Source organism: Capra hircus, chromosome 7, assembly GCF_001704415.2.
Source record: "Capra hircus breed San Clemente chromosome 7, ASM170441v1, whole genome shotgun sequence".
NCBI lineage: Eukaryota > Metazoa > Chordata > Mammalia > Artiodactyla > Bovidae > Capra > Capra hircus.
Window position 1 is genome coordinate 17,513,979 of NC_030814.1, and position 22,206 is coordinate 17,536,184.

At 39.8% G+C, this 22,206-nt stretch overlaps 1 protein-coding gene across 7 annotated transcripts in view; it reads left to right on the forward strand.

Annotated features, from left to right (window-relative positions):
- Positions 1-22,206, forward strand: part of LOC102179763 (translation initiation factor IF-2) — a 165,030-nt gene that overhangs the window by 12,528 nt on the left and 130,296 nt on the right. For 3 of the 7 annotated variants that reach the window (XR_001918267.1, XR_001918265.1, XR_001918270.1), the window contains 2 exons: positions 20,097-20,202; positions 21,391-21,674. The gene's annotated coding sequence lies outside the window, so the exon portion shown is untranslated. The remainder of the gene's footprint in view (positions 1-20,096; positions 20,203-21,390; positions 21,675-22,206) is intronic. The other 4 variants (XR_001918266.1, XR_001918269.1, XR_001918271.1 and 1 more) reach the window with 2 other exon arrangements.

A 22,206-nucleotide genomic window follows, 5' to 3' on the forward strand; every position in this document is an offset into this window, starting at 1 on the left:
TCCCCTTCTCCCCATCCCCCTTCGCTCAGTTCTAGTTTAGTCTCCAGAGGGTCAGAGGAGAGTGTTACACTGCACAAGCCCCCAATTTAGGTTCACACACAAACACACGAGAAGGAGAACCATCGGGTCGTCTCTCTGTTGGCAAAGGGGACCCCCCCACCCTTCAGGTGTGGGGCGGCGGTGTTCCCAGCCGGTTTGGCGAGCATCCTGTTTCACACTTAGGGATAACCTTGAGGCTTCAGGTTTGAGCTCCCTCTGGAAGCGGAAAGAGAAATGACTCCAATCACCGTCCATATATATATATTTTTATGGTATTGAGAGATCGCAGGTGTTTCAGCTGCTGCTATTATTTGTCGGACTTCCTCCCAGAGCAGACGTAACAGGAGTAAAGAGGCCCGGGGAAAGTTCCTTTCCCTGAACCGTCTCGAGGAGCGGGCGGGAGTTGTCAGAGGGCAAAGCTCTGAGGTAAAAGATTTGAAGAAGGGCAGTGAAGTGTCCTCGCTCGCCGAAGTGTGCCTGTCTCGGGGACCGGAGGTGCTTCTGTCTTTCCACCGTCACTGTCTAACCTCGTCTGCTGTGATTCTGCCTTCTGTGATGTCTAGGAATTCGGGACTCACGGTGGCCTAACCGTCGCCAACCCTCCGCAGCCGCAGGCAGGGAGGACTGCCAGGCCGCGGTCTCCAAGGCCGTCGGGCGCCCCCAAGGCCGTCTGGCCCCCAAGCGCGTGCCTCAGGTACTCAGAGTCCCAGATCGAGGTCTGTGTCCTGGTAGGCAGGCGACTCCAGCTCAGGACCTCCTTGCACCGGGGTGAAGTGTGTGACTTGGCGGCAGGTCCCAAAGAGGCCTTCGGGGGCCCGCCGGCGGTTCTAGGGTGATGGCGGCGGCCCCTTCGTCCGCCGAGGCCCTCGGATCTAGCGTGGACCTCGGCGCTTCCGACGCCGGCCGCCGCCTCGGGGGAGGGAGGCCCCTGCCGGAAGCCCGCGCCGTCCCCACGGCCGTCTAGGGCCCTCGCTGCCCCTGTCTCCTCACATTCTTCACCCCCACATGGGGGTCCCGGGGGAACGAATTCTGCGCTCTGCGCACCCGTTTTCCCTTCAGGCCCCCCCCTCGGATTCCTTCCCACCCATTTTCCCTTCAGGGCCCCCCTGGGGATCCTTCCCTCGAGACCCGGGCTGTCGTGTAGGAGCTGGGCCCGGGGTGGGCGGTGGGGTGGGGAGGGGAAGGCCTTCCCGGAAGCGAGGCCCACATCCGGGCACAAAGGCCCGCTCGCGGGGTGGGGCGGCCGGGAGCTCGACGCGAGCCGGGGGCACCGCGCGGCCGAGGGGCCCGGGCCGTGCCGGGGTGGGCCGCGTCGGGCCCTCCTCCGAGCGCTGGAGCCGCGCCTTCGCGGGTGCCGAAGGCCCCCCACACCTCGTGGGCGGGCCGGAGCGACCGAGGTCCCGGGCCCGCGCGACCGAGGCCCCGGGCCCGCGCGGCGTGGAAGGTTCAGGAACGAAGCCAGGCCCGACCGGGGGGGTGGCTCACGGTCCCCCAACTCCGGGCGCGCGCCCTCGGTCGGTTCCGCGCCGCCAGCCTCTCCGAAATGGAGCCGGAAGGAGGGAGCCGGCCTCCGCCCAGCCTTGTAAGGTTCTGAGGGAGACCTACCGTCGAGCGAGGCGCCTTGTGCGAGGCTAACTCCCTGCGCTTCTCGCTTCTCTCCTTTCTTGGGCCCGGAGTGCCCTGGGCTGCCCCATGGGTTGCTCGTCTCGGCCCGCTGGTCCTTTTTAGGTGTTGGGTGTAGTGACAAGGGGATAGGGAGCAAGGTCCTGGGGGCCAAGGCGGGGAGACCTCAAACCCCAGTTTCTGGTGTAAGGGGGAGCTTGATTTTAAGAAGTTGGACAGTCACTGGGAGTTTACGTTGTGGCCTCCGGCAGCGTGGAAAACATCCGTCTACAAGGCGGGAAACAGCACAGAGAAACTTGTGCGTAGTTAATTAAAAATGATTTTTTTGGAAGCCCCGTATCTGGGGAGTGTTCCCAGAGATTGTTTTATCATCTCTCAGTCTACAGAGTTGCTGTGTATCTCGCCTCTGGTACACTGAATAGGATCTTCCTTCAGACAGGGATGGAGAAACGGAAACACCACCACCCTGGAGCCGAACTTTCTGGACTGATGGGGGGCCGAGGGGGGTAGGGAAAGTCCAGATGTTGCACTAGAGGCGCTGCAAGTGTGAGCAGGTAATGCGGAGAAGAGTGACATTGTTAACAGAAAGCATCTAATTAACAATGACTTCATTTGATTGGAAGGATGAAAAAGCCTTTTTAAATCAATCCAGATTCACTGGCCTAAAACTCAGCCAATTTATGAATATGGAGCCTGACTGGGGTCTGCTTTCTTTCAAAGATGTCATCTTAGGGGTAATAGCATAGGTGAAGTCATTTGGTTACACTGTGGAAACTTTTATAGTGCCTTCCTTGGGAATTTAATTCAGGGCTTCTTCATTTTATTAGGAACAGACCGACTCCATCAACTGTGCTCTCCCTGTTTGGAGGCAGGACTGCTTGAAGCAATTAGGTTCACCAATTAGCATAGTTTTACTGACCCCAGCAGCAGCACTGCTCCTTAGATTATCCATTTCTTCAAAGTCGGGGAAAAGCTGGAGCACAACACGCTTCCCAGGTGTCCAGGTTGGGGAAAGAAGCCCACAAGCAGGGTAGCGGAGCAGTGCAAAAAGCTTTTTAATATTCCCCAAGTGTCTGTTTCAGCAACTTTGGTGGATTTCTTTCCTCTTCTCTGATTCTGGAGCCTATAGTATCTCCATCTTTTGACATAACCTGTAAAGCCTCTCTCTTTTGGTTGTATTTTTGGCAGAATTGCTTTTGAGAAAGTGAATTGTCTCCTTTCTTTTCTGTCTGCCTGCATGCTAATGATGTCCTGGACAATGTTAGGGGCCAAAAAGGAAACTGCTGAAGGGCTCCTTTAAACCCTGAGGTGAGGAGGTAAAGGCTCAGGTCGTTGAGGGTGAGTGCATGTGTGTGCCTGCAGGCACCTCAAAACCTTCGAGAAGAGGCCAGAGGGTGGCTATGGGAGATAAGTCCTTGCTTTCCCTAATATTGAAGGTTTACCTGCAAGACTTTGTTGCAGTCTCTTCATTTTGACCTCAGCTAGCTGGTTGGCCAACATTGTTAGTAAATATCTGGAGCCCAAATCAGTGTGAGAGAGAAGGGGCTTTGGTCTTATCACCATCATGGGTATTGAAGGGATGACATTTACATAGCTATTGCCTCCCTCCTCCCTCTCTCCCTTCCCCCACCCACTCCCTTCCCTAAAATATATATTCCTCTGTTAGATTTCACTAGATTAAATTGCTGACAGTTCATCAGTAGCAGCAACAATGTAATACCTCTAACCTTATTAAATCAATAAATACTAGATCCTTGCATTGAATTAAAAATGCATCAGCAGGTCCAGGAATTGCAATCGTATGGCCATGGACCTCAGAATCGAAGATGCCACTCAGAAATCGACTAGTTAGCATTTATTTAACTTTTTTTTTTTCTGGTTCATGATTCGGTTTTCTGAGTTTTAACATTTCAGGGACCATTGTGACAGGTTTGTTTCTGTTTTGTTTCTTGAAAATTCTTTTCTTTCATTAACTTCTCTCATTTAGCTGTGAAAAAGATGCATGCATTTAACAATAGTAATACACTGTGACTTTATAGTTCTTGTCATTAGTTTTCATCTAGGGAATATACTTCACTCAGAATACATTGCTCTAGGATGACACATTCAGGTGCATAAATTTCTCCATAGGCATAAATAAATTTAGATACATATGTTTTTGTGTATATATAAACAAATACACTTAGTGTAAATGTATTGCTGTACATTGATTATAAGTTTATTTTTAACAAGAAACCATATTTATCTTTCATTTTCTAGTATAAGCCAGAGAGCTGTTTATCATGATAAAGCAAGTTATTTATTTATAATCTGGTTGGCTTGTTGGACTTTATACCATAAGAAATGAAATTAAAATTTTCATGCCTTTAGACTTAATGCAATACTTAGGAAGTTGTATATATCTTATACTTCAAATGTGGTTATTACCAGGAATTGGTCAGTTAAGTTGTAGATTAATAGGTGAATTTACAGTTAGTCCCTACCTACTGCAAACAGAGAATGTGTTTAACACTTAGAAATTTGATGGAAAAAGTAATATTACTCTATCCAGATATTTTTTCATACTGATTAGTGATGCTAATTATTTTAAAACACCCATCCCTTATTGATGTCAGCCAGCATATATGGTACTGAATTCTGAAGATACAGTCATCAGGCCTTGGATTCACCACACTGTGAAGGAAAAAAAAAATCTTTATTTGATGAAATAGGCAATCAACTGAAATCTATCCTCTTTAAATAAACTGATTCCTCAGTATTTTCCCAGTGTTGGTGTAAGTTGTTGTCTGTGATGTCCCCCAGGGCTCTCTGCTCTGCTCTCTGATTTGGTATATAAAAGCAGCTCTGAATGATGGATTACTGTGTCATTGCAGCCTGCGAAGGATTAATTTGTTTCATTGATTTCTCTTTAGGCAGATTGCCAGAATTTGCTGCTTCCCACCTTTCCTCAAGACTTCTAGAAGTAATAGACAGTAATAGCCTAAGACAAATCAGCTCCTTCTTGTGAAAATAGAATCCTGAAACTAGGAATCCTACAAAAGCTTATGGCAAACTTTTGATTTGCATTTTGGGAGAGCAGTTAATAGGCTACTTAATATGCTTTAGAATTATTTTTAATTGAAAAATTTCCTTGATTTTGTGACTTAAAATACATCATTTTAATAGCTGTTAAGTAAGCGTTTGTAATGTTTGTTCCATAAAACTTTTCCTTAATTTGTGAGGAAAAAAAATGTTTAACTCAGGAAAAAATGCAATGTCTATGTGACTGACAAATACTTTTCTTTCTATGCTAGATTTTGGGATCGAACAACATGTCAGCATAACTTTAATTCCATTTACCTATAAATATTTATAAGAATATTTGACCCAAAGAATTTTTAGAAACTTTGGACAAGGACAGAGAGTATTAGAGCATGGAAATAGAATTGTTTAACTGTTTAAAGAAAAATATATCATTTTCTGATTAAAAAGGTAGTATCTGCTCAGAGAATTTGAAAAAGTTAGAAATGACATTTTGTATGTTTTTCTAAGAGTTTTCCCCCCAAACATTTTATATATATACTGTAGTTATAGGCATAAACTGTCCTGCTTTTCTTCAGTTGGTGTTATACAATGAAAATTTTCTTATATAATTAACATTATCGTTAAAGTCATATCACTGTATGTTTTAACATATATGATTTAAGTAACCATTGGTCTACTATTAGTTACATTTCTAGTTTTCCATGATTAAAAATAAAATTATGAAGAATAGCATTTAAAATAAAACTATCATCCCTCTGGTTAATTTCGTTACAATATATCATTAGCAAAGAAACTACTTGGATTGAGAGTATAGGCTATTTTTAAAAAGTCTTGATAGGAACTGCCAAATCGTTTTTGGAAAGGTTCTTCCAGTTTATACTGGTACTGTTTAAAAAATGTTCTCTGTGGAGGCAGCATTTTAATTCATGTTACATTAGCAAAGAAAACAGAACAACACTTTTCCTTGTGTTCTGTAAGCAGTGGTAGCATTTTGCATATACTTAGTCTCTCAGAAGTATTTTCCCAACTGCAGATGTGAAATAGGCTGGTTATACAAATCTATTTGTTTCCCTTCTGTAGTGCTGAAAATTATATTGATTTAATGATCTCAAGTTGTACTTTTTATGCAATTAGTTGTGTAGTAAAAACTAATATTGTCATGTGCTAACGTCTTTTTTTCCTCTATTGTGCTATGGTAGTAGTCCATGCAATATCAGCAAGTTTATGCTTTTCCTGTGCTTTGCTGAAAGGAAAAAGGAACATCTGTTTCCATTATATATCTGCATCATAATGATAACAATTAAATAGCTATTATAGTAGTGTACAGTAAATATATTTTGCTGAATGACCTATACTTTCTTGTTGGAAAATTTCAGAGATTTCAGAAGCACTTAGTTTTTACAGGTAGGTTCCATGTTGAGGTTTAGAAAGGCCTTAGCTTACTTTTGGTAAGCCATTTCAGTTCCTGTTTGTCTCATTAACAACAAATAAACAAAGAATCCTGATGATTAAACAGTAGACCCTCAGGTGAGACTCTTGAATCTGTTTCTCTTAGGCATATACAAATTATTGGGTATTTCACTCACTATTCTTAAATGGATTAATCAATCTACTAGTAATACAGTTTCTTTTATGTTTTGTGCCATTTGTGTATTTTTAATATTTTACTAGGCTGGAAATATAGCCTGTTTTACTCTTGTGTTCTTATATTAGGAGGCATAGTGATATTTACCTTTTAAACTCAACAGGAGAATGTTTAAAATAGTTTCCAGAGAAATTTCATTTATTTCATTCAGATTTTGGTTAAAGATGTTTTGGTGGTTACTTAAAACATTACTAGAAAACATTCTAGACAAAAAATGATATATAAACAGAAACAAGCATTTTTGTACTCTAAACTAATTTTGAGAAATAAAATGCTACCAGAACAACTGATGCTCTTCCTGATTCTATTCCCTTATATCTTGAAGAGATAATCACCATCATCCTGAATTTGGTAATTATCAACCTTTTTTGCCTTTTATTTACTTTTTTCACGTGGCCTAAAAATTTGACATAAGTTACTTGTCATTTTAAGTAAATTTTTAAAATTGGAGCTGCAGTGCCTGTTAGAACCCTTCTTATCTAATTGCCTATGGCTGAGTATACTTCTCTGCTTTACTGTCCTCATCTGTGAAGTTGGAAATGGGTCTGTGTGATCTCTAATATTTTCCTAGGCATAATTTTTAAAAGTTTCTTGAATTCCTCTTGTTTTCCCCATGAAACAAAATAAAACAATGAGCAAGAGATAGAGGTCCAGAGAGGTTAAGTAACTTGCCCAAGACCATGCAGGTAAATCACAGAGCTGGGAATAAAACTCAGTTCTTTTCACTTCCATTCAAACTCTTTTCTTCGGTTCACATTGTCTGTCTTCTTTGGGTACAGGCTGGCGTACTGCTGCTCTAGCCTGTGATTAAAGACGATCCACAGGCTTGCATGATTTTGTGATTGTGCATGCTGGAAAGGTTTTTTTTTTTCCTCTTAGAATATCTTTTCTGTGGGGAAAAACACTGAAGCCATATCACCCTGAAAGCTACTTATAGAATGAGAGACTCTGCCCTGCAGTGCCCGTGATTCCCTTCTATATTTTCTGGACTTTCTGGGAAAGAATGACTTTGGATATAATGAGACTTTCAATAGGCTCCTTACCCTGTCGTTAATTATCTGATTTTTGTCACGGGGTAACTGCACCAGGAAAATAGGGAGGGGCACACACAAGTGTTTGCATGCACTTGTATCTGCATTGCAATATATTTTGGCAGTCAGGACCTTAACAAATTACTTCTTCCTTCTTTATGTTGCTTATGCTATGGTCAAATCACAAATGACTTTCTTTTTGAAAATGAGTTCATTTCTTGTTTCTATTTAGCAGCCAACTTACCAGAGCACTAAAGTGAAAGTAGTGCAAATAGAATAATGTAGAAACATGTTTTTAAAATCTCTTTGGAGCAAAACCCCATTCTAAAAATGGCAACTTTGAATTACATGCATCTTCGTTCTCTTTCAGGTTTTTACTCTAACAAATTTAATTCATTCTTAGTTAAGATGAGTAAGCTTGAGTCATAATATTCACACAGACAGTGCCATGCCTCTCCTATGAAAAAATAGCAGTGTAACTAGAAGTGAGTTCTGTGTCCTATTTTAAAACTGTCTTTCCCCAAATCTGTTGCTTCAAGACCCAAAAGTTGGCTTAATAAATTGTTTGCTTCCCTCTGTAAATACATACTTGGAAACTTGTAATAGTAGTTAATTCTTTTTAGGGCTAGTGAAACTACTAATAGTAGCTTTGTCAATGCTATAAATATTCTCAAGGTGGTTGTATTTTAACAATAAGCCAGGTAACACATTTTTCTCTGAGTGTTTTAGATTAATTAGCTTATGTGTTCAGCAGCTTCTTGTAGGAAACGTCCCATAGTATGTTAGGTTGGGTAGGAGAGACCCAATGTGATCAGACACCAGCATTTAGTGCCTCTTTTATTTAGCCATTGCTTCATGTGATTATACTCACTGAATATGATTTCTTTAATTTCTGTAGCATTTTGGTTCAGAAAGAGAGCTGTGGTAGGTGTGTATGAAGTGTTAGTTGCTCAGTTATATCTGACCCTTTGCGACGCCATGGTCTGTAGCCTGCCAGGCTCCTCTGTCCATGGGATTCTCCAAGGAAGACTACTGGAGTGGGTTGACATTCCCTTCTGCAAGGGATCTTCCCAACCCAGGGATTGAACCCAGGTCTCTTGCATTGCAGGCAGATTCTTTACCAGCTGAGCCACCAGGGAAGCTCCTGTTTATATGTGTGTGTATTTCAAAAGGCAGTTCTTATCTAATTGAAAGTTCTGGTGAACATCTGTAGTCTGTAGTATAAAGAATTCTCTACACTGGTTAAATTCCCCATATTGCTCTAGCAGGTAGGTGAAACTCGAGAGAAAAGGTGTGGGTGAAGGAAACTAGCTCCTGACTAACCCATTTTCTTCCTGACCACAGGATAAATCTGGATGGTGGTGGTGAAGACAGACTTTTAACCATCAAGCCAACAATGCTAATATTAGAAAGACCCCAGTAGACACAAGGATGTATAGTCTATGCATAGCCCACATTTACCACCTTACTTATAACAGCTTAGTAGACAGATGATGTGCTGCTTGCAAAAACATCAACCACATATAGTAAAAAGAGAATTTTCTTTTGGCCATATAGACTACCAGGATTATATTTAGGTCCTTTGATGTCTGCATTGATTCTCCTCTGTTCTTAATGACTTCACTTTATTTATTAAGATTTTTAAAAATTGAAGTATAGTTGATTTACAATGTCATGTTAGTTTCTGGTGTCTAGAAAAGAAATATACGTGTGTGTATATATATATATATATATACTTTCCCATTATGGATTATAACAGGATATTGAATATAGTTCCCTGTGCTGTATAGTAGTATCATGTTTGTTTTATATTTAGTGGTTTATATCTGCTAATCCCAAAAGTGAAGTTGCACAGTCATGTCCGACTCTGCGACCCCATGGACTGAGGCCACCAGGCTCCTCCGTCCATGGGATTTCCCAGGCAAAAATATAAGCTCCTAATTTATTCCTCCCCAACTCCTTTTCCCTTTGGTAACCATAAATTTGTTTATATGTCTGTGGGTCTGTTTCTGTTTTGTAAATAAGTTCATTGTATCTTATTTTAGATTCCACATGTACATGATATCATGTGGCATTAACCCACAAAAAAGAATGAAATAATATTTGCAGCAATCTGGTAGCGAGTATCATACTAAGTGAAGTAAATCAGAAGGAGAAAGACTTCGCTTTAGGCCAAGTTAAGATTATTATAAAACCAGCATTGACTGTATAGCTTCTCTTGACACAGCCAATATACATTTTCCGTCTGTGACCTTGGAATTTGTCTGTGGGTTACAGGGGGTAGAATTTTCTTCTACTAATATTAGAATTTGCACGTTGTAAAATTTTGTTCACAGCCTGTTTTGAATTCCCAGCCCTTTAGAATTTTCCTATTATTTGATTCTTAGAAGAGTTGTGTTACAGTTGTGCTTATTGTTCTTGAAGTATAGTTAACGTGTATTGAGTTCTTTTGCTTAAGCATGTGTAGTAGATAAAAGCATAGTCCCTGTCTTCAGGGGGATAATAATTGATACTGTCATAATTTAACATATTGCATTTTCTTAATATAATGAATTTGTGTGATTTTATATTATTAGGACATTAAAGGAAAAAGAAAATATGCTTAGTTTTCTGTTGCTGTTCTTTACCTTTTGAGAAGATTCTTAGAATTATAATTTGAGCTCAGCCAAAATGATATTTTATTATTTTTTATTATGCAAGTATGGCATTATAATGTGACATTTGTATACACTACAAAGTGATCACTACCATAAGTCTAGTTGACCCCTTCATCCATTTCACCCACCTCTTCTCGTTCACTTCTTCTCTGATAACCGCTAATCTGATTTCTATATTTATTAGCTTGTTTTTGTTTTATTTTGTTCTTTTTTTTTTGATTGCACATGAGTGAAGTAGTATGATATTTGTCTTTCTCCATCTGACTTATTTCAGTTAGCATAATACTGTCAAGGACCACCCATGTTATTGCAAAGGGCTGGATTTCACTCTTTTTTTATGACTGATTAATTTTTCATTACATACAAGCATGCATCACATCTTTTTCATTCATTCATGTATCATTGGGCACTTTGATTTCTTCCATATCTTCGCTATTATAAATAAGCTGTAATGAGCATAAGGGTACATACATATTTTAGAAATAGTGTTTGCATGTTCTTTGGATAAATACCCAGAAGAGGAACAGCTGGGTCATATGATAGTTCTATTCTTAATTTTTTGAGGGATCTCCACTTTGTTTTAATACTATGTTATTCTTTATTTTTTATTGAATTACAATAAAATTTTAATTTGAATTTACAGTTGAATTACAATATTGTGTTAATTACTGCTGTACAACACAGTGACTCAGTTATACATATATACACATTCTTTTTCGTGTTCTTTTTGATTATGGTTTTCCACAGGATACTAAATATAGTTCCCTGCTCTATACAGTAGGACTTTGCTGTCTATGCATTCTGTATATACCAGTTTGCATCTGCTAATCCCCAACTCCCAGTCTAACCCCCTCCCAGGCTCTCTCTTCACAGCCATCAAGTCTATTCTCTATATCCCTGATCCTATTTATGTTTCATAGATAGGCTCATTTGTGTCACATTTTAGATTCTGCATATAAGTGATATCATCTGGTATTTGTCTTTCCCTTTTTTGCCTTATTTTACTTAGTATGTTAATCTCTAGTTGCATCCGTGTTGCTGCAAATGCCAGTGTTTCATTCTTTTTATATGGCTGAGTAGTACTACATAGCATATATGTGCCACGTCGTCTTTATCTGTTCACCTGTTGAAGTACATTTAGGTTGTTCCCATGTTTTGGGTATTGTAAACAGTGCTAATGTGAACATATGGATGCATGTAGCCTTTAGAATTACTGTTTTGTCTGGATATATGCTCAGGAGTGGAACTGCTGGATTGTATGGTAATTCTATTTTTAATTTTCTGAGAAACCTCCATACTGTTTTCCACAGTGGCTGTACCAACTTACATTCCCACCAACAGTGTAAGGGTTCTCTTTTCTCCACACCCTCTTTAGCATTTGTTATTTGTAGACTTTTTACTGGTGGCCATTCTGACTGGCATGAGGCATTACCTCATTGTAGTTTTGATTTGCATTTCTCTAATAACTAGTCATGTTGAGTATCTTTTCATGTGCCTGTTGGCCACCTGTATTTCTTCTTTAAAGAAGCATCTCTTTGGGTCTTCTGCACATTAAAAATTTTTGTTGTTGTTGTCAAGTTGTATGAACTGTTTGTATATTTTGGAAATTAAGCCTTTGTTGGGTGCATCATTTACAAATTTTTTCTCCTGTTCTGTAGATTGTCTTTTCATTTTGTTTATGGTTCTTTTGCTGTGCAAAAGCTTGTGAGTTTGATTAGGTCCCATTCATTTATTTTTGTTTTTACTTCTATTGCCTGAGGACTCTGATCTAAGAAAGCATTTGTACAATTTATGTCAGAGAATGTTTTGCCTGTGTTTTCTTCTAGGAGTTTTATGGTGTCATGTCTTATGTTTAAGCCTTGAAGCCATTTTTCCAAAGCAATCCTGAAGGAAAACAACTAAGTTAGGAGGCCTGGCCATCACAGACAATACAGTATTATAAAGCTACAGTAATCAAAACAGCATGGCACAGAAACAGGCAGATGGATCGATGGAGCAGAATAGAGAGCTCAGAAATTAATCTACACACCTATGGTCAATTAATTTTTGACAAAGGAGGCAAGAATATGCAATGGGAAAAAGACAGTTTCTTCAGCAAGTGGTGTTGGGCAGGTTGGCTAGCTGCATGTAAATGAAGTTAAAACATTCTCTCACCATACATAAAAATAAGCTAAGAAAAATACTATTTTAATATAGTATTTTGAATCAATAGAATATGGCATTAGCTAACTTTAAATAAGTTAAAAAATAAGATCTAAGAATTTCTTTATACTCTGTTTATATTAAATATGCCAATCTGTCTAAATAAAATATAATTACATAATAATATTTTTTGGAAGGTGACTTCCATTTCCTTATTTGGCAAGAAGCAGATTCATTTTTTAAAGAAACTCAATTACAAAGTCTATTTGAATTAACATTAGGACATATATTAAGTATGAAGACAAAACATTTTATAAATGTTTAGAAATATACATATGTTTGGTCTGGACCTCATGTTATCTCTAATATTATTAAATTTATTACAGCATTGAACATATTTTTATTTGTTGTTTTTCAGTCACTAAGTTGTGTCTGACTCTTTGCTACCCCGTAAACTGCAGCATGCCAGGCTTTCTTGTTCTCCACCATCTCCCTGAGTTTGCTCAAACTCATTTCCACTGAGTCAATGATGCCATCCAACCATCTCATCCTCTGTCGCCCACTTCTCCTTTTGCCCTCAATCTTTCCCAGCATCAGGGTCTTTTCCCAGCATCATCACACTTTTATACTTCACCAAATTTTATTAAGAGTACTATAGAATAATTTACTATTTGGCCTTCTCACAAGGAGAAGTGTGTTGTTGGTACATTTTCTAACAAATTTGACCAATGTAGATCCTGCTGGCTCAGTGGTAAAGAATCTGTGTGCCAATGGAGGAGATGCAAATTCAATTCCTGGGTCAGAAAGATACCCCAGAGAAGGAAATGGCAACCCACTCAAGTATTCCTACCTGCGAAATCCCACAGACAGAGGAGCCTGGCGGACTGTAGTCCATGGGGTTACAAAAGAATTGGACATGACTTAGCCCCTAAACAACAACAACAACAGATGATAACTACTTTAGGTGAAAAGGTTAACAAAAAAATACCACCATTCTGTTGGTAGTAGTTTCAGTCTTTTTTAGACTTTTAATTATGTAGTCTCTTTTTTTTGCCATGCTACATGGCTTGTAAGATCTTAGTTCTCCAACCAGGAATTGAACTTGGGCCATGGCAGTGAAAATGCCAAGTCTTGACCACTGGAATTCGAGGGAATTGTCTTTATTTCTTTATATATAGATGTGTAAGTGTCATTTAAGTATAAATATTGAAAACAGTGTCAAACTATTCCTTTGGGCTCCAAAATCACTGCAGATGGTGATTGCAGCCATGAAATTAAAAGACGCTTACTCCTTGAAAGTTACGACCAACCTAGATAGCATATTCAAAAGGAGAGACATTACTTTGCCAACAGAGGTCTGTCTTAACAAGTCTATGGTTTTTCCAATGGTCATGTATGGATCGGACAAGGCAATGGCACCTCACTCGAGTACTCTTGCCTGGAAAATCCCATGGATGGAGGAGCCTGGTATTCTGCGGTCCATGGGGTCTCGAAGAGTCGGACATGACTGAGCGACTTCACTTTCACTTTTCATTTTTATGCATTGGAGAAGGAAATGGCAACCCATTCCATTGCTCTTGCCTGGAGAATCCCAGGGACAGGGGAACCTGGTGGGCTGCCGTCTGTGGGGTCGCACAGAGTTGGACACGACTGAAGCGACTTAGCAGAAGCATGTATGGATGTGAAAGTTGGACTGTGAAGAAAGCTGAGCGCTGAAGAATTGATGCTTTTGAACTGTGGTGTTGGAGAAGACTCTTGAGAGTCCCTTGGACTACAAGGAGATCCAACCAGTCCATTCTGAAGGAGATCGGTCCTGGGTGTTCTTTGGAAGGAATGATACTGAAACTCCAATATTTTGGCCACCTCACGCAGAGAGTTGACTCATTGGAAAAGACTGAGGCTGGCAGGGATTGGAGGCAGGAGGAGAAGGGGACGACCGAGGATGAGATGGCTGGATGGCGTCACTGACTCGATGGACATGAGTCTGAGTGAACTCCAGGAGTTGGTGACGGACAGGGAGGCCTGGCGTGCTGCGATTCATGGAGTCGCAAAGAGTCGGACACGACTCAGTGTCTGAACTGAACTGATTGCAGTGAGCAGTGGAGGTATAATTTGTATCTTTTAAAGAGTGTTTGCATGATATAACAAGATTCTTTTGAATTTTGGTAATCAGTTGAGTTTTGCATTATTTAAAAAAAGGCAAAAACACGTCAGTAATACCTGATAGAAAGTTATAATGGACAATGCCATACTATTAGAGTTAACCTGATGTCAGTCTAAGTTGTAAAGGTAGTTTGACTCTTTGCGTGTCTGACAGTTTGTGACCCCATGGACTGAACCCCACCAGGCTCCTCTGTCCATGGGATTCTCCAGGCAAGACTATTGAAATGGGTTGCTATGTCCTCCTCCAGGGGATCTGCCCAATTCAGGGATCAAGCCCCGATCTCCTGCATTGCAGGCAGATTCTTTACCAGCTGAGCCACCAGGGAAATCCCATGGGATGCTATCATCCTCCAATGTAATGCTATATGTATAAAGGTACTATATAGGATGAAGATTGAATCGTATCCCATTAGAATTTTTTGGCACCAGGTTGGTTTAGCTGCTAAATAGCACTTTTGCTATAAAGTTTAAAAATGAATAGGAAGAAATTATTTCAGATTTGCATTCTTTCTTCACGGTGTTTTCATCTTTAGTGACTTGAAAAGGAAAAAAATCATAGTTTCCCTTAGTGGATGTGCGGTTTTGCTAGGGCTGCTGTAACAAAGCACCACAAATGAGGGTAGCTTCAGTTCAGTTCAGTTTAGTTCAGTGACTCAGTCGTGTCCGACTCTTGGTGACCCCATGAATCGCAGCATGCCAGGCCTCCTGTCCATCACCAACTCCCAGAGTTCACTCAGACTCATGTCCATCGAGTCAGTGATGCCATCCAGCCATCTCATCCTCTGTCGTCCCCTTCTCCTCTTGCCCCCAATCCCTCCCAGCATCAGAGTCTTTTCTAATGAGTCAACTCTTTGCATGAGGTGGCCAAAGTACTGAGTTTCAGCTTTAGCATCATTCCAAAGAAATCCCAGGACTGATCTTCAGAATGGACTGGTTGGATCTTCTTGTAGTCCAAGGGACTCTCAAGAGTCTTCTCCAACACCACAGTTCAAAAGCATCAGTTCTTCAGCGCTCAGCCTCCTTCACAGTCCAACTCTCACATCCATACATGACCACAGGAAAAACCATAGCCTTGACTAGACGGACCTTAGTCGGCAAAGTAATATCTCTTCTTTTGAATATGCTATCTAGGTTGGTCATAACTTTTCTTCCAAGGAGTAAGCGTCTTTTAATTCCATGGCTGCAGTCACCATCTGCAGTGATTTTGGAGCCTAGAAAAATAAAGTCTGACACTGTTTCTACTGTTTCCCCATCTATTTCCCATGAAGTGATGGGACTGGATGCCATGATCTTCGTTTTCTGAATGTTGAGCTTTAAGCCAACTTTTTCACTCTCCACTTTCACTTTCATCGAGAGGCTTTTTAGTTCCTCTTCACTTTCTGCCATAAGGGTGGTGTTATCTGCATATCTGAGGTTACTGATATTTCTCCCAGCAATCTTGATTCCAGCTTGTATTTCTTCCAGTGCAGTGTTTCTCATGATGTACTCTGCATATAAGTTAAATAAGCAGGGTGACAATATACAGCCTTGATGTACTCCTTTTCCTATTTGAAATCAGTCTGTTGTTCCATGTCCAGTTCTAACTGTTGCTTCCTGACCTGCATACAGATTTCTCAAGAGGCAGGTCAGGTGGTCTGGTATTCCCGTCTCTCAGAATTTTCCACAGTTTATTGTGATCCACACAGTCAAAGGCTTTGGCATAGTCAATAAAGCAGAAATAGATGTTTTTCTGGAACTCTTGCTTTTTCCATGATCCAAAATGCCAGGTTGGTTGAAGCACAAGCTGGAATCAAGATTGCTGGGAGAAATAGCAACAACCTTAGACAGGCAAATGATACCACTCTAATGACAGAAAGCAAAGAGGAACTAAAGAGCCTCTTGATGAGGGTGAATGCGGAGAGTGACAAAGCTGGCTTAAAACTCAACATTCAAAAAATGAGATCATGGCATCCAGTCCCATCACTTCATGGCAAATAGATGGGGAAAAATTGGAAGCAATGACACAGTTTATTTTCTTGGGCTCCAGGTCATTGTGGATGGTGACTGCAGCCATGAAGTTAAAACATGCTTGCTCCTTGGAAGAAAAGCTGTGACAAACATAGACAGCATATTAAAAAGCAGAGATGTCATTTTGTTGACAAAGGTCCGTCTAGTCAAAGCTATAGTTTTTCCAATAGTCATGTACAGGTGTGAGAGCTGGACCATAAAGGAGACTGAGCACCGAAGAAATGATGCTTTTGAACTGTGATGTTGGAGAAGACTCTTGAGAGTCCCTTGGACTGCAAGGAAATCAAACCAGTCAATCCTAAAGGAAATCAGTCCTGAATATTCATTGGAAGGACTAATTCTGAAGCTGAAGCTCATACTTTGGCCACCTGATGCGAATGACTGACTCTTTAGAAAAGACCCTGATGCTGGGAAAGACTGAAGGCAGGAGGAGAAGGGGATGGCAGAGGATGAAATTGTTGGATGGCATCACTGACTCGATGGACATGAGTCTGAGCAAGCTCCGGGAATTGGTGATGGACAGGGAAGCCTGGCATGCTGCAGTCTATGAGCCTGGCATGCTGCAAAGAGTTAGACATGACTTAGCAACTGAACAACAATGAATGATGAGGTTAGTATTTAGATAGTCATTCAAGGTAAGAGGAAATTACAGGAGCAGAAAGGGAATGGGTTTATGTTACGATGTAGGCATGAGTATTTTATGTCTAGTGGGCTGTGGTTGTGAAGGGAGCCTTTGAAGTCAATTATGTTGTCAAGGAATCCTGGCACTGGCCATTTAGGGTTAATGCCAGTTGTAGCTTTTATGTTTCAAGAAATTGCCCTGACATTTATTTTTAATTCTAATGTGTGGGAAATTTTGAACATATTAGTAACAAGAAGAAAAGTATAACCTGTAATCCCAGTACCCTGAGCTAGTCATTATATTTTGGGATCTTGATATAATTTCTTTGAAATTCCTGCTCTGCTGTTTGGTTGAGGTTATATCACATAAGCAGTTTTCTAAAATAAATTAGAATCTGTGAAAGTGAAAGTGAAGTCGCTCAGTCATGTCCGACTCTTTGCGACCCCATGGATTGTAGCCTACCAGGTTCCTCTGTCCATGGGATTTTTCCAGGCAATAGTACTGGATTGGATTGCCATTTCCTTCTCCAGGGGATCTTCCTCACCCAGGGATCAAACCCAGGTCTCCCACATTGTAGACAGACACTTTACTATCTGAGCCGCAAGAGAAGTCCGTAAATCTGTAGTAGTCTCTAAATGTATATCTAAATTTAAGATCCACTGGGTAACAAACCCATGAACTAGGTCACCATAGTTTTCATAAACCATTAAAGTCAAGTCATCTTCGTCTCATGATTTGGTCCCATGCCTCTCTCGTCTTGTCTTCCCTCTGATCTTTCACACTGCTGCCAAGATCTTTTTAATGGTCATGTCATATTCTTGGCTTATCTCCTTTAGTCAGGACAGAGCTGTAGCCTTTTAGTATCATAAGGCATCTCTATAATCTTCTGTATGTCTTTTTTTCCCCCTCATTTGCTACTTTTCCAAAAGCTTCTCAAAATTCTCAATATATTGTGTACTCTTTTGCATATCGATAATTTTTCACTCTTTTGCTTAGAATGCCCTTTCTCTGTTTATCCTTCTGTTCAGCAGCTACTTGTTAATACTCATCTCACATGACATCTCTCTAAAGCCTTTGTTCTAAGCCAGTTTTCCTCCCTTTTAGTATCTGTAGCACTTTCTATTAAACTTGTTATAAACTGATTTCAGTGTATTATAATGGCTTTTTCCTTCTTTATCTTTCTTCCTAGACTGAGTTATTTAAAGGCAGGGATCATTTACACTAATATCCATGGAAGTTAACATGGTACCTAGTAGGTGTTTGAGCAAAACATTTGTTGAATTAATAAATCATTTTCTTTTCATCTCATACTGTCCTGCCAAGAATGATGGGTGTAGTTAGCATAAATGATGATTTTGTAGGTGACAGGTGGACAAGTAAGAGGACTAGTTCAGTTCAATTTACCAAACATTTATTAAGCATTTAAAAATTGGAAGGTGCTCTGTTAGGCATTGTGGAAATGGGAACCACAATGAAGAGGAAGTTTAGGAGTTTGCAGCCTAATTCTCAATTTTGATGAGTTGGTGAGAGAGGATGGTAAGGAAAATAATGAAGAGTTGATAAGGAGAATGACCTTTTAAAACAGAATTGTGACTGGAAACAGTTTAGTACCTTAGAATTAACAGTTTATTTGTTTACAGGTGACAGTAGACCTTCATCACAGGTTGTAGCAAATTTTCTCAACATTCCTATTGAAATTTCCTTATCTCCATTTGCAGGAGGAGCCCCAGAACCTCATCCCTGTGGTAGCTTAACTTGTTCTGGTATGATGCTGTGCTCTTCTACTTCGTCCTTGCTGTTCTAGCAGAGGACCTGGGTTGGAATTTAGCTGTTTATTATTGCAGGAACTATGTAGAAGTGGAAGTGGGGAATGTTTCAATAATACTGATACTGTGATTTCTTTGAGATTGTGTACTATACCTTGTTATTTTTATACTTGATATGGAACCCCCAAATAGACTCAGAGGCTTCCCTGGTGGCTCGAAATCTGCTTGCAGTGCAGGAGACCTCGGTTTGATCCCTGGGTGGGGAAGACACCCTGGAGAAGGAACTGGCAACCCACTCTAGTATTCTTGCCTGGAGAATTCCATGGACAGAAGATCTTGGCATGTTACAGTTCATGGGGTTGCACAGGGTTGGACATGACTGAGTGACTAACACTGCTCATCATAGGTACTTAGCACCATGCTTTTGTTTAAATTGTATACAGCTGTTAGCTGCTGCTTACTCATTTTTTCTTCTTTTTAATTAAATTTTTTAAATTTTAATTTTTTGGCTACTTTGGCCATACCACATGGCTTGTGGGATTTTAATTCCCTGACCAGGGAGCAAACCCACGACCCCTACATTGGAAGCACAAAGTCTTTACCACTGGACCTCTAGAGAAGTTCTCCTTCTTACTGATTTTTAACAAATGTTAATCTCTTACTTCCTTAAATAACAAAGAAGCCCATACATTAATTTTACTTCTACTATAAAGTGTGTCTTCAGCAATGTTTAGCTAGCTTCCTCAACTCTTATGAAGGAGATTCATCTGGCAACTGATTAAATTCTGTATCAGGAATATTTAATTACAAAACCTCTGTTCTGCATTAACATGAATGAACACTGAAGCTAGTAACGAAAGTACTTTTTCTTCATGAAAAGTAGAAGTATTTTTCAGGATTCTGGGAAATGTTGAAATAATTTTGGTTGTAGTCATACTGTTTTTAATGCTATTGAGAATATTGCTAACATTAACAAAAATATTCTGTAATTTCCTCAGTTATTGCTACTGGTGATGAGGGATGTAAAGTTGGCATGCTTTCATGTTTTGAGCATTTTCATTATATACTTCAGGTTTTACATGTCAGATGCAATTTTTGTTTTAGTTAAGATGGCTGAGAACATTTTTACTTAGGGATAGAGGTCAGGCTGTGATTATTTGTATTTTTAGGTCAGTGATATATAGAATACAATTAATATATCAGAGTAAATGCATATGCTGTTTTGTTTTTAAGTATTATACAGTATTTATATATTTTTGTGACTTCATTTTTAGTTCATCAAAACACAGTGGTTGGGACCAAGGCATAGGTTTCATTTCTATATTGATAATTTTATTTTGTTAATTTCTGTGACTATTGGTAACACTTATCTTGCAGATACAAGCTACTATTCACCAGGGAGCTTTGGCAAGAGAATGGCTGTATCAGGAAGTCTATCTTCACTGTGGAAAATCAGCTTGAACCTCGTCTTTGTTGACAGTGAGTCAGTATCATCTTCATACAGGAAAGATCATACTAGCATTATTTTATATTTTCAGTATTATCAAACAACTATTTGGTTTAAACTTTTTTTGTGAGACATTATTAGGATTTTGGGGGTGACAGAGGCTCAGATGGTTGAGTGACATAACCGACTCAAGGGACTCGAAAGTGAAAGTCGCTCAGTCATGTGGGACTCTTTGCAACTCCATAGACTGTACTGTCCATGGGATTCTCCCGGCCAGAATGCTGGAGTGAGTAGCCTTTCCCTTCTCCAGGGGATCTTCCCAACCCAGGGACTGAACCCAGGTCTCCTGCATCGCAGGCAGACTCTTTACCAGCTGAGCCACCAGGGAAGCCCCAGTGGGTTTGCGTTTGAGCAAACTCCTGGAGATGGTGAAGGACAGGGGAGCCTAGCATGCTGCAGTCCATGGAGCTGCAGAGCTGGGCGTGACTGAGTGACTCCACAACATTAGAATGGTAAACCACAGTGCTCCACTACTTGTGTCTAAAGGATTGCGTAAAATTGGAATGGAAGTAATAATTTGCTATTCATGAATATACCTAATAACAGTAGTTGATTAGCTTCTTTCTCTCACCTCTGTTCTTATTTCTATATAACACATGCTAGCTGACTTATAATTCATGACTTTTATTTGAATAAATATGGGCAGAATAGAATCACCTGTATTACATGCTTGTTTTAAAATATATTACTGATTTTAGGAAATTTCAGAATAATTGCAGTATAATTATAAAGATTCTTTTCCATTTTCAAATATATAGATTATGATTTTTCAGTGGGTACCTGATGTTAATGCTTGCCACACATTTGCTATCTCAGAAACACAGTGAATGATTACATATATATATTTAATATTATCATAAGAGTTAGTGTATCTATATAGCAATCTGTAGTTCAGGTTAATATCATTTAATGCATATTTAATAATCATAACTTCATTTTACTATAGTAATTACATTTTTAACTTGACTCAAATTTACCTAACCTTGAGTATATGTATAAGTAACTTGATACAGTTACCATGTTGCTTTGGCTCTCTATTCTAGTTATTTTCATTTGAGTCGGCTCTATTGTCAGACTGTCAAAGTAAATTTTCTTTTACAGTCTTGCTTTACTAGTATTCTGCTCTTTTTGTTGCTTTATTGTTATTATCTTTTTTTTTTTTAGGTTATAAACAGATCCCAAGATCAGAGACTGTTAGGACTGATGCTCACCAAAGTCAGAAAAGACCTCCACTCTAGGGAGAAGATCCTTATACTATAGGTACCTGTCTTTATGTGATTATAACCAGCCTCATCATCTGTACTAAATCTTTTAGTAAGAGGCAATGAAATTCAAAAAAGGAATGACATGGCACTGTATTTGGAGAAAAGATTTGACTGTAGTTTTCCTTTTCCTGAAAGAGGCTCCCAATAGTCCTGTAGTGATTGGACTCACCCTTCCCATGCTCTGTAAGTAATTAATTATAACTTGATGAATTTTTCAAAATCTTTTTCCTTTAAAACATTGTTTTTAGATGATTTTCTCATATTATTATTTTCACATTAAGCCTACATCAAATATTTTCAGTTGGACTAGACTTTGGAAATTTCTCATTTTTTTAGTGTATAAATGAGTTTATCACAACTAGAATAATTTCTATTCTATCTGTAATAATAAGATACTATTTATTGAATAATTAATATTTGCTCAACCCTGTGCTAAGTGCTTTCTGTACTCATTGTATCTTCATAACAGTGTTGTGGGACAGGAATAATTATCCCAGGCTTATAGATAAGGCAACTAAGACTCAAAGAGGTTAATAATTTGTATAAAGTGAAGTGAAGTCACTCAGTCGTGTCTGACTCTTTGTGACCCCATTGGACTGTAGCCTGTTGGGCTCCTCCATCCATGGGATTTTCCAGGCAAGAGTACTGGAGTGGGTTGCCATTTCCTTCTCCAGGGTGTAAGATTGTGGCTAATCCAGGATTCCAACCCTGGACT